The 16480-nt window shown below is 44.1% G+C and overlaps 1 pseudogene; it reads right to left on the reverse strand.

Annotated features, from left to right (window-relative positions):
• Positions 1 to 311: 311 nt before the first annotated feature.
• Positions 312 to 1720, reverse strand: LOC138847663 (intraflagellar transport protein 46 homolog pseudogene; annotated as a pseudogene).
• Positions 1721 to 16480: the final 14760 nt, after the last annotated feature.

The following is a 16480-nucleotide window of genomic DNA, read 5'->3' on the forward strand; positions in this document are numbered from 1 at the left end:
CCTTCTCTGCAAGCCCAGCTCTAATGTATTTACCAGGGTCCATGGCACATCATGTGCACTGCTCGTACAGTGTGTGTAACTCTAGGCTTGGCCTGCGCGTGCACACTTCTTCTCTCCCACTGCATCACAAGCACTTTGAGAATGGGATCACTGATTGCTTTTTAAGGTCTCTGTCTTGCATGTATCTGGCATTCGACAAAGGCTTCATGAATCAGTAAATGAGGGTTGCCCCTTGGTGTTTCCACCTAAGCCGCATTAGAAGCACAGGGTGATTTTTTTAAAATAAGAAACCACTATAGGTTCCTATGTTCTTTTTTTTTTTTTTTTAACAACAGGTAGGGTATTTTATTTAGCAAATCTTTGTCAATGAAATTGAAGGTAATTGCATTCCTATCCCAGACAAAGTATCTTTTTAAGCTTTCCTCCCAGCCTGAGCTCCATGGATCCCTCAGCAAATTCCAGTTCTTTTCATCCCAGTCTCCGCAGCGGTGAAGCTGCGCACCTCCCCAGGAAGGCAGCCTGAGGGCCAGCTGTGCCCTCGCTGCCCGGGAAGCAGCTCAGCTGAAGGCCGGTGTCTCGGCATCCCCGGCTTGGGAGGTGGAGTTGGATGGAGGGGTGAACGCTTTCTTGCCCTCAGCGAGAGCCTTAAAATGCTGTGAATTCTTGAACTCCGAGTAGAGGGAAAAGAGCAGGTGCAGGGACTGAATCCGGCTCTTGTAGACAGGGATGTCCAGGATGGCACAGATCATGTCAATGTATTCCGCCAGGCTGCAGTCGATCTCGGCCGTGGGCAGGCTCACCTTGCCCAAAAGTTCCTCAAATTCTGGGGACCATTCCTGCATCAAGGTGTCGATGTCGGGCATGGGCCTGGTGTAGTGCACAGTGGCAGGAGGCTTGGACCTGTGCAACTCGCAGATACTCTCCATCCACGTGTCAATGGCTTTGGGATTCTTTTCCGCGTCTTCCACGCTCTTTACTTTCACATGTGTGACGTTGTGCTGCTTGGAATTCTCCGTCAGCCACAGGGAGAGCACTGTAGGGTCAGACTGCTTTGTAGAAGGTTCATCCAACACCAACAGGCCAAGGTTGTCAGGCTTTCCGTCAGGACGTGGGACCTTTAAGAATGCATCGATGTCGCCGACAGCTGGGATGAAATCCGGAATGAAGGGTTTCAGTTTGTGATCCAGCTCGATCAACTGAGGTGTGTACCTGCTGATGTACTGGAAGAGCTCCTTAATCTCGGCAGAAACGGGCAGGTGCTCATAGTCCGCAGGATCGTAGGCCCCTTCCGGAGGGGGCCCGTGCTCTTCGTCCTCGTCGGTGTCAGAGTCGGTCTCGGAGGAGTCGTCGTCGTCCTCGTCGTCCTCGTCGTCCTCATCGTCCTCATTATCCTCGTCGTCGTTTTCACTGAAGCCCCGCTGGGGGGTCATCTGGGAGGTCTTCTTCCTCTCCTTGTTATTTTCCTCTTCGTACTCGTCACTGCTATTATCAGCCATAGTCTTGCTGCGAAGGCGGGCAGAATGAAGAAGTCCTTGGTATCTTGCGGTTGGAGCATAAACACTTGCGACCTCTTCCGAGCCGTTAATCTCTAGCCGCTCATCGTACGTCTGGTTCTCAACGATCTCGGTCTGTAGCCCCTCTGAATCCGTCTCCTCTACGAGAGAAGAACCCCCGCCTAGGGCTAGGGGCTCACTCCAACCAGCTCTGGCCACTTAATGGATTCTACCCCTATGTTCTTTTTTTAAAGATTTATTTATTTATTTAAAAGTCAGAGTTACACAGAACGGGAGAGAGAGAGACAGAGAGAGAGAAAGTCTTCTATCTGCTGATTCACTCCCCAATTGGCCACAAAGGCTGGAGCTGGGCCGATCTGAAGCCAGGAGCCAGGAGCTTCTTCTGGGTCTCCCATGCGGGTGCAGGGACCAAGGACTTGGGCCATCTTCTACTGCTTTCCCAGGCCACAGCAGAGAGCTGGAATGGAAGAGGAGCAGCCAGGACTCGAACTGGTGCCCATATGGGATGCCAGCACTGCAGGCGGAGGCTTTATCCACTATGCCACAGTGCCGGCCCCACAGGGTGATACTGAGGGGAGAAACGTACTGTGAGCTAGGGGTGCTGGCATTCTGGTTAGGGGGGAAATGATCAGAAATACACACGAAGCTGACACCAAGACTCAGACACCAGTTTGAGATTATTGAGAACACCGAGCAAAAGGGCCCCGACAGCAGTCTTGCATCATTGCCTGACGTATTAACTTTATTTCAGAATGACAGATGTAGGGCCTTGCCAAAAGGTGGGACTTTAAATAGTATTCTCTTTAAACAGCAGGCAAGCTTGTGAGCCATCTTGCAAGATTTCATAAAAAATGATTAAATGGTTTTAACATGTTCTTCGTGTTAAAAGGGGTTGGATGAAGTAATGTACAAAGTTCATGTCTGAGTGATACCTCATTTCCAGCAGTGGTAGGTAAACGAAGTGTTATTCTAATAGATTAAACCGGATATTTTGTATATCTAATTTCTCTCTCCAGCCTGTTCTGCATTAGTGAAGGAAAGAGAGAGAGAGAAACCATTACTCAGGTAGCCACAGGACAGTGTCCTCAGCACATGTCAGAGGTTCTATCCATCAACTTTCTCCTTCTAGGCAGAAATGTGATTACCTCTTAGAACACTGTCAACAGTTGCTAACTGTAGAAAGTTGGTCTAGTTTGATATTATTCATGAAAGGCTGTATTACTGGAAACATGGTGGCTTAAAAAAACAAAACCTAAATTCAGATTGCATTTTAGTTATGGATCAGAAATCAGCTCTTGAAAAATGCTCGTCTTTCTTCTTTCTGGATATCAGGTACAAAAATTGTATTAATTGTGTTACACAAAATCTCTGTAACTGTGAGCCCACCATCCAATCTAAGAACTAGCTAAAAACTACTGAAGAGGGTGCCAGCATTGTGGTACAAAGGGTAAAGGCACTGCCTGCAACATTGGCATCCCACAAGGGTGCTGGTTTGAGTTCTGGCTGCTCCACTTCTGATTCAGCTCCCTGCTAATGCACCTGGGAAACAGTGGAAAATGGCCAAAGTACTTGGGCCCCTGCACTCACGTGGGAGAGCCAAAAGAAGCTGCTGGCTCCTGGCTTCCTTCTGCCCCAACCCTGGCCATTGTGGCCATTTGTGGAGTGAACCATCGGATGGAAGAGTCTCTCTCTCTGTCTTCCTGTAACTCTGCCCTTCAAATAACAAAATAAATCTTAAAAAAAAAAGAACTACCAAGAACTGACATCACACCTAGATGTTCCCTCCCCATCCCATCTTCTCTCTTCCTGCTCCTCAGTAAGAGAACTGTGAGTTTTCTGTTTATCACTCCCTTGTTTTGTAATTTTTCCTTTGGCTTTTAAATAGTTTAATCCTGTGTATGTGCACTCCTAAACGATATATAGTTTGGTTTGGCTTATTGAATTTTAATAAGAATATCAATATCAAGTAATGTCCTGGAACCTCTTATTCAGTGTTTTGCAATATCCATTCACATTATTTTTTTGGTACCTTTCATTACTTTTCAACAAAGTTCGTTACTTTTCATTATGGCCTGTAGTGCTAGCATCCTATATGGGCTTGAGTCCCAACTGCTCCACTTCTGATCCAGCTCTCTGCTATGGCCTGGGAAAGTAGTATAAGATGGCCCAAATCTTTGGGTATCTGCAGCCGCGTGGGAGGCCTGGAAGAAGCTCCAGGCTCCTGGCTTCAGATTGGCGCAGTTCTGGCCGTTGTTGCCATTTGGGGAGTGAACCATCGGATGGAAGACCTCCCCCACTGCCTCTGCTTCTGTAACTTTGCCTTTCAAATGGATAAATAAATCTTTAAAAAATTTATTATCCAAAGTGGTTGACCCATGCACACCAGCAATTTATAAGAAATTTTGTTTGCAATGTTAGTGTAGTCAAATGTATTGATCTTTCCTTTCATGATTAGAGCTTTTTTAAAAAAGATTTATTTGTTTCAAAGTCAGAGCATTGGAAACAGAGGGCAAGCCAGAAAAATATTCTACCTGCTGGTTCATCTGTAAATGGTTGCAACACCCAGAGTTAGGCCGGGTGGAAGTCAGGAGTAAGGAAGTCCATCCCAGGCTTCCATGTGAGCCTCAGGGGGCCAAGTACTTAAGCCATCACCTGCTGCTTCCCAGGCACGTTAGCAGAAAACTAGATCAGAAGTGGAACAGCTGGGACTCAAAACAGCACTCCTATATGTCTTAACCATTAGACCACATACCCACTTTCTTTTCCAATTTTTAATCAGGCCTTTTATTTTATTTTATATATTTATTGCTATAGAGTTGTATGATTTCCTTATGTATTTTGGACAAAAACACTTGTCAGATGTATAGTTCGGAAATATATTCTCCCATTCAGTAGTTTGTTTTTCATTTTGTTTACTGTTTATTTTACTGTACAGAAACTTTTTAGCTTGAGGTAGCCCCACTCACTTGTTGACTTCTGTTATTGTTACCTGTGCTTTTAGTTTCATATCCAAAAAATCATTCCAAGACCAATGTCAAGGAGCTTGTCCCCTATTTTCTTCTAGGAGTTTTAAGGTTTAAGACCTTACTTTTAAATCTTTAATCAATTTAGAGTTACTTTTGTGTATATGGTATAAGGAAAGGGTCCAATTTTATTTCTTTGCATGTGGACATCCAGTTTTCCTAATACCGCTTATTAAAGAGATTTTCCTTTCCCACCTTACCAAAGATTAGCTGACACTATATTCATGATTTTGTTTCTGAATGTTCTATTCTGTTCCATTGGTCCATGTGTCTATTTTTATGCCAGTGCCATCTTGATCTGGTGATGATGAAGCCAGGAGCTAGGAGCTTCTTTCTTGTCTGCCGTGTGTGGCAGGGAACCAGGCACTTGGGTTATCTTCCGCAGCTTTCCAAGGTGCATTAGCAGGGATCTGGATTGGAAATGGAGAAGCTAGGAATTGAACTGGTGCCCATATGGAATGCTGGCATTATAGAAAGTGACTTAACCTGCTATACCACAGCACCAGCCCATCTTTGGGGTTTTCTACATATAAAATCATGTTATCTGCAAATAGAAATTATTTAACTTCTCTTCCAATTTGTATGCCTTAAGTTTTTTTTTTTTTTGGACATTAGACTTTTGAATCCATGTGGAACTGTGCTTTCTGTATGGTGTGAAGTAGGGATCCATTTTTTTCCCCAAATGAATAACTTTTTCCAGTTCCAGTTATTGAGTAATCTCAAATGCCTATCTATTTATCTATACTTGAATTTTTTTATTTTTTCCTTGAGTCTCTTTTTTTAAAGTTCCTGATCACAAGTTAACACAATAAATATTCCAAAATTTGGACATCTTTTTTTTAAGATTTATTTCTTATTTAAGAGGCAGAGTCACATACAGAAAAAAGGAGAGACAGAGAGAGAGGTTTTCCATTCACTGGCTCACTCCCAAATGGCTTCAAACAACCAGAGCTGCGCTGATCTGAAGCCAGGAGCCAGGAGCTTCTTCTGGGTCTCCCATGTGGGTGCAGGGGTCCAAGGACTTGGGCCATCTTCCACTGCTTTCCCAGGCCACAGCAGAGAGCTGGATCAGAAGAGGAGCTGCTGGAACTCTAACTGGTGCCCATATGGGATGCTGGCACTGCTGGTGAGGCTTAATCCACTGTGCCACAGCACCAGCCTCTCCTTGAGTCTTCTAAATATTCCTAACATCACCCACTTTGTTCTACCTAAGCTGAGGAAAATGGGGGTTTTCACCATCAACATCAGTTTAAGAAGAACAGGCAGTAGTGGGGGTAAAGAGTTTACTCTCAGACATTGTTCTGCTGAAACTGGGGTTGTTATTCTTTAGCGCACTGACTCAATAGAGAGTCCTGGAGTCGAATTCCAGCGCTCCCACTTACAAGCTGTGGGACCTTGGGCAAGTTACCTACCCAATCTGAGTCTTGGTTTGCTTGTCTGAAAAAGGAAGTAGGTTATTCTCACCTCAAAAGACCACCGTGGAAATTAAAAGAAAGGACACTTGTAAAGTGTCCAGTTGAGGGCTAAACATACACAATTGGCTTGGGAAAGTCAAGCTGGAATTATTATTGGGGTCTTTAGTTTAGGTTAGTTGTCCCCACCAGTTCCATTTCTGTTTTGAATTGTGATTAGGGTGGTAGACGAGAATCCTTTGATATTTAAACCTATATAGTTTTGTATACCTTGACAGCTCTTCTCTGCTTATATATACGTGTGTGTGTGTGTGTGTGTGTGTGTGCACGTGCACAAGCACATGTGTGTATGTGTGTGTCTGCATCCTCTGTACCCAGTAGCTGACTAGAAGGAATAAGGTGTTAAAGGACAGAATGTCTAAGCATGGCTGCAGCTACTGTTGAAAGAAATTCATGTGGGTTCCCTTTAGGTTTTCCAAGGCCCATTTTTTGGGTTCACATCTCTAACAGATTTATTTTATTAAAGGAATGAATTGAGAGACAAAACATGAGGTAGACAGTACAGAATAGAAAATAAAAATGTAAGTTGTTTGGCCAATTGTTTTAGGAGCACACCAAAGTAGTTCAGACAACGGCTTGTGCAGAACATAACAAAGGTTCGAAGACTGAGGTGTTCCTTGGCTAGACTGAAGATCCCAGTCTCTGGTAATTGGCATTTAGGCTAGAGTTCTTGTCTTCAGATGAGTCTCTGGGTTTGTGGCACAGTCCATGCTGTGAAGCAGATTTGAACAGATGGCTTTCCATGTAGCAGGAGATGAAGTATTTGGTGTCATGTATCGTATAACTACCAAAGTTCCTCCCCACAATGCAGTGCCAGGTGGGGCTGTGCTTCTTGTCTAGTTCCTCGATATGGGCTGCAATGGCCTTCTTTCTATTAGATTTCTCCAGCACCACAGTAGTGCACTCCACGAGTCTTGTTGGATCTTTTCTGACATGTCTGTTTTTGAACACTTGTGGTTACTGTGGTACTGGAGCTGGCTAGCTGAATCAGTCTCCTAGGGTTGGTCCTAGCACCACTCAGGCCCAAGAATAGACCCACTGTTTATCTTATCTTCTTTCTTACAGCTTCTAAACCATACATACTTTTAAAGTGAGGATGATCTTTTCAGTTGCCCCTGAAGTCCCCAGTCTGATTATTCCTTAGCAATGTGTGCTTTATTTTTCTTTCTTGGAATTCTTTAGGAATGTCCCACTTAGGAGCCAACATAGAAAAGGGACCATGGGGCTCTATGGCCTTCATGGTGTTTGCCCATATGCTGTTCCATAAGGATTTTGCCATTTTACACAAAGAACTAACACCCATGCTCACCTATGGACTTTCTAGAATTAACTACTGCTATTTTTCCTTATTGTTGTAAAGCATATTACTGGATAATTATATTGTTTGTTAAAAAGATTTATTTATGGGGCTGGTGCCATGGCTCACTTGGCTAATCTTCTGCCTGCGGCACCAGCATCCCATATGGGCACCGGGTTCTAGCCCCTTTGCTCCTCTTCCAGTCTAGCTCTCTGCTGTGGCCTGGGAAGGCAGTGGAGGATGGCCCAGGTGCTTGGGCCTGGCACCCGCATGGGAGACCAGGAGGAAGCAGCTGGCTCCTGGCTTCAGATCGTAGTAGCTCTGGCCATAGCGCCCACTTTGGGGGTGAACCAACGGAAGGAAGACCTTTCTCTGTCTCTCTCTCACTGTCTAACTCTACCTGTCAAATAAATAATTAAATAAATAAATATTTATTTGACAAGGAGAGAGAGGGAGAGAGAGAGAGAGAGAGATTTTCCCTCTGCTGTTCACTCCTCAAGTGCGTACAATAGCTTAGGCTAGGCCAGATCAAAGCCATGAACTCTATCCAGGTCTCCTACGTGGGTGGTGGTAACCCAAGTACTTGGGCAATCATCCACGGAGTCTCAGGTGCATTAGCAGGATGCTGGATTGGCAGGGTGGAGTAGAGAAGACTTGAACTAGGCACTCCCATATGGGATGCAGGTGTCTCAAGTGGTGGCTTAGCTTGCTGGGCCACAATGCTTACCCCAGTAATTATATCATTTAAAACACTGCATTTCATCTTTTACAGGTACATGGCTTTTGGGAATAATATTCATTTTGTTGCTCTAATGATATCAGTAACCAACTCAGTGTACTCAGGTAAGAGCAGAGTTATTTTGTTGCTTTTAAAAGCATCATTCAGTGTTAGGGAGCATAGGAGTTTGACTTTGATAGGAAGGCACATTTGTTTTGTAGGTGAAATACATGCACATACATGTATTCCTTTTCCCTGGATGGCATTAAGGTACACTGAAAAGAGAACTGGCTTCAGAATCCAAAGCCTTGAGAGCCAGTGCTCCCCCTGTGTTTATTAGCTGTGTGACCTTGGGGGAATCCACCTCCCTTTGCCTCAGTTTTCTCAGGTGTAGGGCAGGGATATGAATCCTTACCCTGGTTACCTCTAAAGTTGGTGTGTGAGCCACGGAATCCAATGCAAGCAGAAACACCTTGACAATATTGTTAGGGTCATCACCACCACTGCCAGCAGTAGCAGCGTCATTGTCATTAGTGGATGCCCAGGGATTGAACAGAAAGAAAGTCTCCCAAGGCTGTCGATAGACACTCCCACAACTCCACATGTAACAGCAATAAAGCAATGTTCTTGAAAGATATAATTAAAAGATAAATTTATTTTGGTGCAAAAATGTTGCAATCTGTGTGTACATGAGATCTTAGAAAAGGTTCATGGTTGGGGAGGAGGCAGTGCTGTGGAATAGTGGGTAAAGCCACCACCTGTGATACCGGCCGCATGAAAATGGGCACCAATTCTTGTCCTGGTTGCTTCTCTTTCAATCCAGCTCCCTGATAATGGCCTGGGAAAAGCAGCGGAAAATGACCATGTATTTGGACCCCTACCACCTATGTGGGTGACCCAGATAAAGCTCTTGGCTTCTAGCTCCAGACTGGCCCGGCCCCTGGCCATTGTAGCCATCTGGGAGAGTGAACCAGCTTATGGAAGATCTCTCTCTCTCTCTCTCTCACACTGACTTTCAAAACAAATAAATAAATCTTTTGTTAAAAGAAGTTTTACAGAAATGCATATTGTGAGATCATTATGCATGGATTTCAACCTTTTGGACACTGAAATAAATGTATCCTTTAATTCAGTTTTCCCACTCATCATACTCCTCCTGACAGTTTCCTTCGGTAAGTGCTTGTATTCCCCACATTTTATAGATAAGGAAGCTGAGGCACAGAGTGCTTAAGCAACTTGCCTGGGTGAGGCCTGGGCCTACACCCAAGCAGCCTGCCTCTGAGTCTGCACACTAATGCTTGGCCATAGCAACATGTGGTGAGAGCTGTGCACATCTGAGGAACATTTCCAGAGCTTGCCAAGTATTTTCCTACCTATTATCTAATATAAACCTCATATCTGAGTCATTTTGAATATTGAGTACGATAGCTTGTCTTGGTCAAGGTGGTTTAGCGTGTCACTGATAGATGCTTTCTCAGTTCCAGCCGGGTCCCTTTCCGATGCCTGTCACTGACTCTTCAGGTGAATTGCTGGGTTCTTACAGGGTACCCCTCACCTCATTGTCCCGCCATAGCTTTTGTTTTAGGGAGAGAAGAATGGCTAAGCCTTAAAGTTACAACCCTCATGAAAAACTTCAGAAAAATCAGTGTCTTCTTGGATTTTTTCAACAGCTTGCTTCCCAGAGATTTTTTTTTTAATTTTATTTAAGTTGTACAAGTTTCATACGTTTCAAATAAACAGATTTAACAACATAGTGGGATCCCCCCCCCCCCACAAATCAATATTACCAGAAGGGGCCCTAACTTTCTCCTAAATGCACACCACGGGGTGCTCATTGAATGATTTTGCAGGTCCCCAAGTAAGAAAACAGATTTTATCATAGCCTGTGGGATCCTATTGAATATTTCAAGGATATTAAACATGCAATAATTTTAATCATTCATTTTACACATGCTTGTAGCCATGTTGTGTGATATCCACAGTGTGTTTACATGTGACTTGGCTTTTGGTAAAGCCATCTGACTAGCAGATATTCATGATATGTTGGCTTTGTTGTCTCTAGAGCTCTCCACCTTACCTGATCCAGGTGAATATAGGAAACATTCCGCTAATAATGCAAAAGAGTGAAAATCCCAATTTAAGCAATCAATTTGACACCCACGCTGTATGGTGATCGAACAAAGACATAAACCTCGGCCATTCTCGCTCATTGCCCAAAAGAGAGAGAATCTTGGAATTTATTCCTTGCCCTTGTATCCCAACTTGGTCTCACACCCTATTGTCGTTACAGCCCACATTCAAATTCTTCTCCAGGTTTGGCCACAGGAAAAGCCCAGTATTTAGGAATTCCCCTCTGCCTTGCTGCCCCCTACCCCCACCCCCACCCCAGCCCTCCTAAAATATAAGAAAGGCCCGGCCCCTGGGTGAGGGCCTCCTGCTGTGTGTTCTGTCAATGTGCACACCGACAGTTGGCCGCCCACCTCTGTGGATTGATTTTCTCCGACTAGATTCTTATTCTGCCTCCTCTCTGTTCTGTGCCTCTTTCCCTAACATATGGACTCCACATGCATTCTGGGTGAAGTTTGGTTTCTACGTAACTCCTTGTGGGAAAGCACCTAGCAGTCCTGGGGCATTCCCCAGGTGAGCCAGGAAGCACCCTGAATAGCTCATCTGGGGGCCTGTCTGAGGGGAATAAATCCATCTCAAATATCCATGGGTAATTCACAAAATGAGGTCACAAGTTTTAGCACATTTTCCTTATGCTATCTTAGAGTTTATTGCTTGTAAAGTTAATAAATCTATTGAATATATACTATTTTGAAAATCTTGTTATATTCTAATATGTACTTTTGAGAACAAATTCTTTCTTCCTCATCAGGATCACTTATCTGTTATAGTACTAAACGATGGGAACATATGCTATAAATGAAATGTGATAAAATTCTACAAACATATTCCCCTTAATGCAATTCTTTGTGACAATATCAGACATATCAATCAAAGAAGTATTAATGGAAATGTTCTTGTGTGCAAAATGGACATTTAATTTTGAGCTTTTTTTACATGACTCATGGATATATGTTGTCAGTGGTTCAATTCAATCTGTATTCAAAGACCTCCAAAAATCACAAAAGTCATTAATGATATTATTTCAGGAGAAGCATGAAAGTCAAAGCACTGGGATTCATATTTCAGTTGCTATTAGACAAGATAGGCTTCGGAGGAAGAGGGAAGTACTGCAGTTGTCAAGCAGCCTCATTAAATCAGCAGAATTTTGACCATTATTGTATTAAGTGTAGTAAATTGGAAGGGGGGGCATATGCTTCTGCAAAACAGGGAAAGAGCAGAATCTTAGGCTGCTAATGAGTTAGCCCACCTCAGCCTAGAGAGGACATTACTGGAGGCAGAACAGGAGAACACAGGAGCTGCAAAGGTGACTCCTTAGCCCTGGGGTGCCCTATTTTCCTGCAGCAGTTTAGACAGAGCAGAAGCTGTTTATCAGACAATTTGTTTTTCCGTAATGCATTTGAAACAAATGCCCATAGAAACATGTGCCTTTTTGCAGTTTCTTCTTACCTGCCTGCTTGCACGCCTTAGAGGAATAGGAACTGCAAATGTCAGCTGGGTGGCAAGCAAGAGACTCTTTTATTATTATTATTATCCCCCCCAACCTTTAATTTAACGGACACAAATGTCATGCATTTCATACATACAGCTTTAGGAACATAGTGATTCTTTCCACTGTACCCACCCTCCCACCCACATTCCCACCGCTCTTCCTCCTCCCTCTCCTATTCCCATTCTTATTTTTTACTAAGATCTATTTTTCAATTAACTTTATACACATATATAAGTGTTAATTTCACGTCTATAGATTATCTTTTAGGTGAGAGACTTGCTAATGCCAACAGATCAAGTCAGCTTTGAAGGACAAAGGTACTACTCAGGGAGATAGACACAAACACATACTTTATGTCAAAATGGCCACTAGAGAGGGTCTGCAGATGCCAAAGCCTTTGTCACTCACTTCTAAGTAGATATTTTTCTTCAGAGCCCAGCTAGGTGTCAGATTGGGGCACTTGGGGCCTAGAAATCCCTCTGGATGTCAACATTAACATATTGACTATCCCCAGGCAGTAGCCATTGTTATAGCTGACACTGCTCAAAGAAAAAAATATCAGTCTTCACGGGTTTGCCAATCTCCAGGTTGGCAAAGACAGGACTGAGACAACTGTCTTGATTTTTCCCATTTCATAACAGGCTCAGAGAGGTTAAGTGAGTTCCCCATGGGAAAAACAGCCAGTTAGTGGTGAAAGTAGAGCTTGAAAGTGATTCTATTTCCATCTCTCCTTGGTATACAGCTTGTGCAATAGATCCAATTTCCTGATTTGATCCACTTGTCCTTGGCTTCAGACATACCATGGCCCAGCAAACAAAATGGAATCAAAGCAATTGGAACCACTATTAAAATAGTCCTTCTGTTGATTATATTTATAAACTCTTCATACAACTTTGCTCCACACTTTCCAAGTGGACATTTTTCTTATAGCTCCTGTTTGCTATCCCTGAAGTGTGGGCCAGAGTGAGCCATGGAAAGCTCCATGTGGCAGGTAAAGCTGCCACCTGTGGTGCCCACATCCCATGTGGACACAGGTTCGAGTCCCTGCTGCTTCACTTCTGATCCAGTTCTCTGCTATGCCCTGAGAAAGCAGTAGAGGATGGCCCAAGTCCTTGGGCCCCTGCACCCACGTGGGAGACCTGGAAGAAGCTCCTGGCTCCTGACTCCTGGCTTCGGATCGGCCCAGCTCCTGCTGTTGTGGCCATCTGGGGAGTGAACCAGTGGATGGAAGACGTTTCTCTCTCTCTCTCTCTCTCTCTGCCTCTTTGTAACTCCACCTTTCAAATAAATAATAAAATCTTTAAAAAATCCCGGGAGCACATCGTGCAGCATGTGTGCGTGTGGGTATTATCCTGCCATTTAGGCATTTAACAAGCCAGTACTCTCTCATTGACAATGTCTATACAGGGAAGCAAGAATCAATCATTTCGGGCCCCTTGGGGCTGTTTGCTAAGTAATCCATCAAATAGCTGAAAGGGTAATCCGATTTGGTGGGCATGATGACGAAGTACAGTTATCTGAGTCATTTGCGTTGTGTACTCAAGTGGGTAACCAAGGACTTGATCAGAACCAAAGTGCGAAATTGAATGAAGACGACAGATGTGGTGTTCTGTGACCTTTTGATATGTATGTGTGTGTGTGTCAGACAGCATGAGCAGAAGCAAGGTCAAGGGCTCACGGACACCATGGAGGCACAAGTGTGCACAGACTGCGTGAGGATGCAGGCACCTGCCACGCGCCAGGCAGTGCTCACAGATGCTGACACTGACAAGGACTCGATGGAGCAGATTCCTGAGGCACGCGGGAGGTAATGGGAGTTCTTTGTGAAAGATCACCGAGCCACACAGCTTATCCTCTGCACCAGGGGCAAGCGTGCTCTGTGCAAACAGGGCCCGAGTTTCTCCTTGGCTTGTGAGGTATTTAAGTTGGTGAGCGTGCATTCCTTGAGGGGAGGGCCCATTTGTTCTTCACACACTGTGTAAGCCACGCTAATGTCACCCTGACCTGGAGGGGGAGGCAGTCATCACACTTGCCAAAGCGTTTGTAGGTAACATGAATCAAAGAGGGGCTGTGAAGGCGTCATGAAGGAGGTGGCAGAGTGGGAGAAGTGTGGACCGAGGGAGGGAAAGCACTTGACAAACACGGAGCACAATGAGCAAACACTCACAGGCGGGAAACTGAGGCGCCGTGATACCACCTGGTAGCTCTGATCTTGGCTAAGCTGCTTGACCTCTAGGTGCTACAGCACTTGGTCTTTCAAATCAGGGTAATGACAAGATCTCCCTTACAGAACTGTTCCGAAGACCAAGTGAGCTCGTACAGGTGAAAGGTCCCGAACGGTGCCTGCGGCTCAGGAAACACTCTCCACGCGCTGCTCATTGCTGTCATCACAGACGCAGCAATTCAGACCCACTTCTACTTCCCCTGCTGAGGAAACGAGTGTCCTGATTTTAAGTGCTCACAGCTTAATGAGGCAAACAATAAAAATTGGAACATCGTTTCCTAATTAAAGTGGGGGAAGAACATAAGTCATTCCCAGCTTGCTAATGAATAGGCTGTGCACCAAAAACTTGTTTGCATATGGCCTTTTGGGGGACCCTGAAGACATTTGCCCATGGCAGACTTGTTTTCAGTTACAGTTGGATCAGTCCACCAAAGCTACGTAAGCCGTAATGGGGTAAATGACAGGCTCAGTGGCACCAATAGGAGTTCTAGAGAGCTGAAGTGGAAGGGTTCTGTCACGGAGTGGGAAGAAAAGGACACTTCCACCGAAAGATGGGAAAAGGGCAACTCGCTTCAACTACCATTTCCGAAAAACCGCAGTATGCTTGGTGCTAGATGGGAAGTTCAGAGATGCGCTCCACTGGGCCTTTATTTTAAGGGTGTCATGAGCGGCTGCGTCTTCTCCCACCTCCCCTTTCTGCCTGGACTGAGCCTTTCTGTTTCCCCACCCCTTTTGGGTTTGCCCCCTAACTCCCTCCAGTGATAAAAGTGGGGAGGGGCAACTAGAAGGTGACTCAGTATTAAGGGGTAAGCAATCAAATTGAACAATTTCACCTTGAAACTGGAGCTATCAAGTAGGCAGCTCAGCCTGGTCCTCCATTCACCCTCTGGGTGCTCCTCACACTCTGTCGCACTGCCAAGCCCACAGGTCATGTGCAACACAATTTTCACTACAGGTAAGTGGCACTCCAGCTAAGGCCCAGGGGCCAAGGTGGAGTTGGAAGGTGCTGGGATGATCATTTCTAACTCAGGGGATGCATTGGGCCTTCATTTTCCCTCTTGTAATAGACTCAGGAAAATTGAGGGAGGGAGGGAGTCTGCAGCTCACATGCACAGAGTCCCCATGGAGATAAGAACCATGCCCTACCTTGATCTCACAAAGCCAATATCAGGCAGAAAGGCCTAGCAGTTGACACAGCATCATCGAAATCTGGAAAAGTGCAACTGATGACAAGCGCAGAACCCCGAATCTGTGATATTTGCCACACTCCTCCTCCCTCGAATGTGCTCAGAAGGAAAAACATCTCCCAGAGGTGATGAAAAGTTTGACATGGCAAGAAAGTTTAGCTTGAAGTGAATTTACCATAACAAAGGTGTTGAAATTAAAAGCTAACCTCTAGGGTTTCTGATTTCAAAATAAGCAAGTCTCTGGTTATTGTCAGATATCAACACCATGTCATAGAGAAAGGAAGAACGATTGTTCTGCTAAAGCTAATGCAGGCAGACAGCAAGTTCCTTTTTAGCTAAACTTATTTAAAAACTCTCAAGAGAGCAAACCCAAATTGATCGTGGAACAATTGATCAATGATGACTAAGTGTGTCTCATTATTGATTTGTCTTGCAGAGCAACAGAACTAGTTGTCTGAAAGAATGACAGATAAACCCCAAAGACACCGCCTTCGGCAATACATGAGTGCAAATCCAAACTCGATTCTTTTTAACTTGCTTAACCTCCACCTTGTGTTAATTTTTTTTTTTTCTAGAGAGAAGACTTTTGTTCTTAGAATGGGGAGAGGGTGCACAGTCAACTGCTTCCAAAGTTAACTGGTCATTTTTTACACAGACACTTATATTGACTTTTAAAATGTACAAAATTGATGAAGGCAAATGAATCCTCAGAGTCATTAGTGGAAATCACTTTGTGTTTTCCAGTTTGCTGCAGATGGTCTTGGAATTACACAGAGATAATATTAGGGAGACCAACAAGACCATTTTGAGTCAACAAAAGGAATGAAAAAATTTAATCAGATGTTTAATCAGGTTTTAATTGTATTTCCCCTGATGGCTCACCAATGGAAACAACATTGGATAATTGTAAATGCATTTTGGTGCTACTGTCTATATCATCTGCGGTATGTCTAAGGTGGAGGGCTTCACTACTCCAAAGGTCCCTAAGTGTGCTGTATGCACTGTTCCTGCTCTGTGCTTTCCTGTAGCACTCAGTGGCTCCCTCTGAATGACCTCAGCATACATCATGCTCCTGCCATAGGGAGTAGGGGTCACAGTGGAAGGGCCCAGAAAAACTGTGTGCTTTGTAGGTTTATTTTCTTTTTTTTTCACCTAAAGCTTTCTCCTTTATTATGAGCATTCCAACAAAAGTATCTCTATGACTTCCACTTTTATTTTATTTGTCAAGAGAATACATCACAACAGATAATTTTGCTTATGTATTGTGAACTACAGTAATAATTATTAAGCAAGATATGCTAACAGATTTTATGCAAGTCATGTTGATACACATGAAAAATATAGCAAAATGTTCACAGTTAGCTCTGTGTTCCCTATTTAAAAATCAAATTAAAAAGGCAAAAATGAATTGAAAATAATAATCAAA

The sequence above is a fragment of the Oryctolagus cuniculus genome, chromosome X (assembly GCF_964237555.1).
Source record: "Oryctolagus cuniculus chromosome X, mOryCun1.1, whole genome shotgun sequence".
Classification (NCBI taxonomy): Eukaryota; Metazoa; Chordata; class Mammalia; order Lagomorpha; family Leporidae; genus Oryctolagus; species Oryctolagus cuniculus.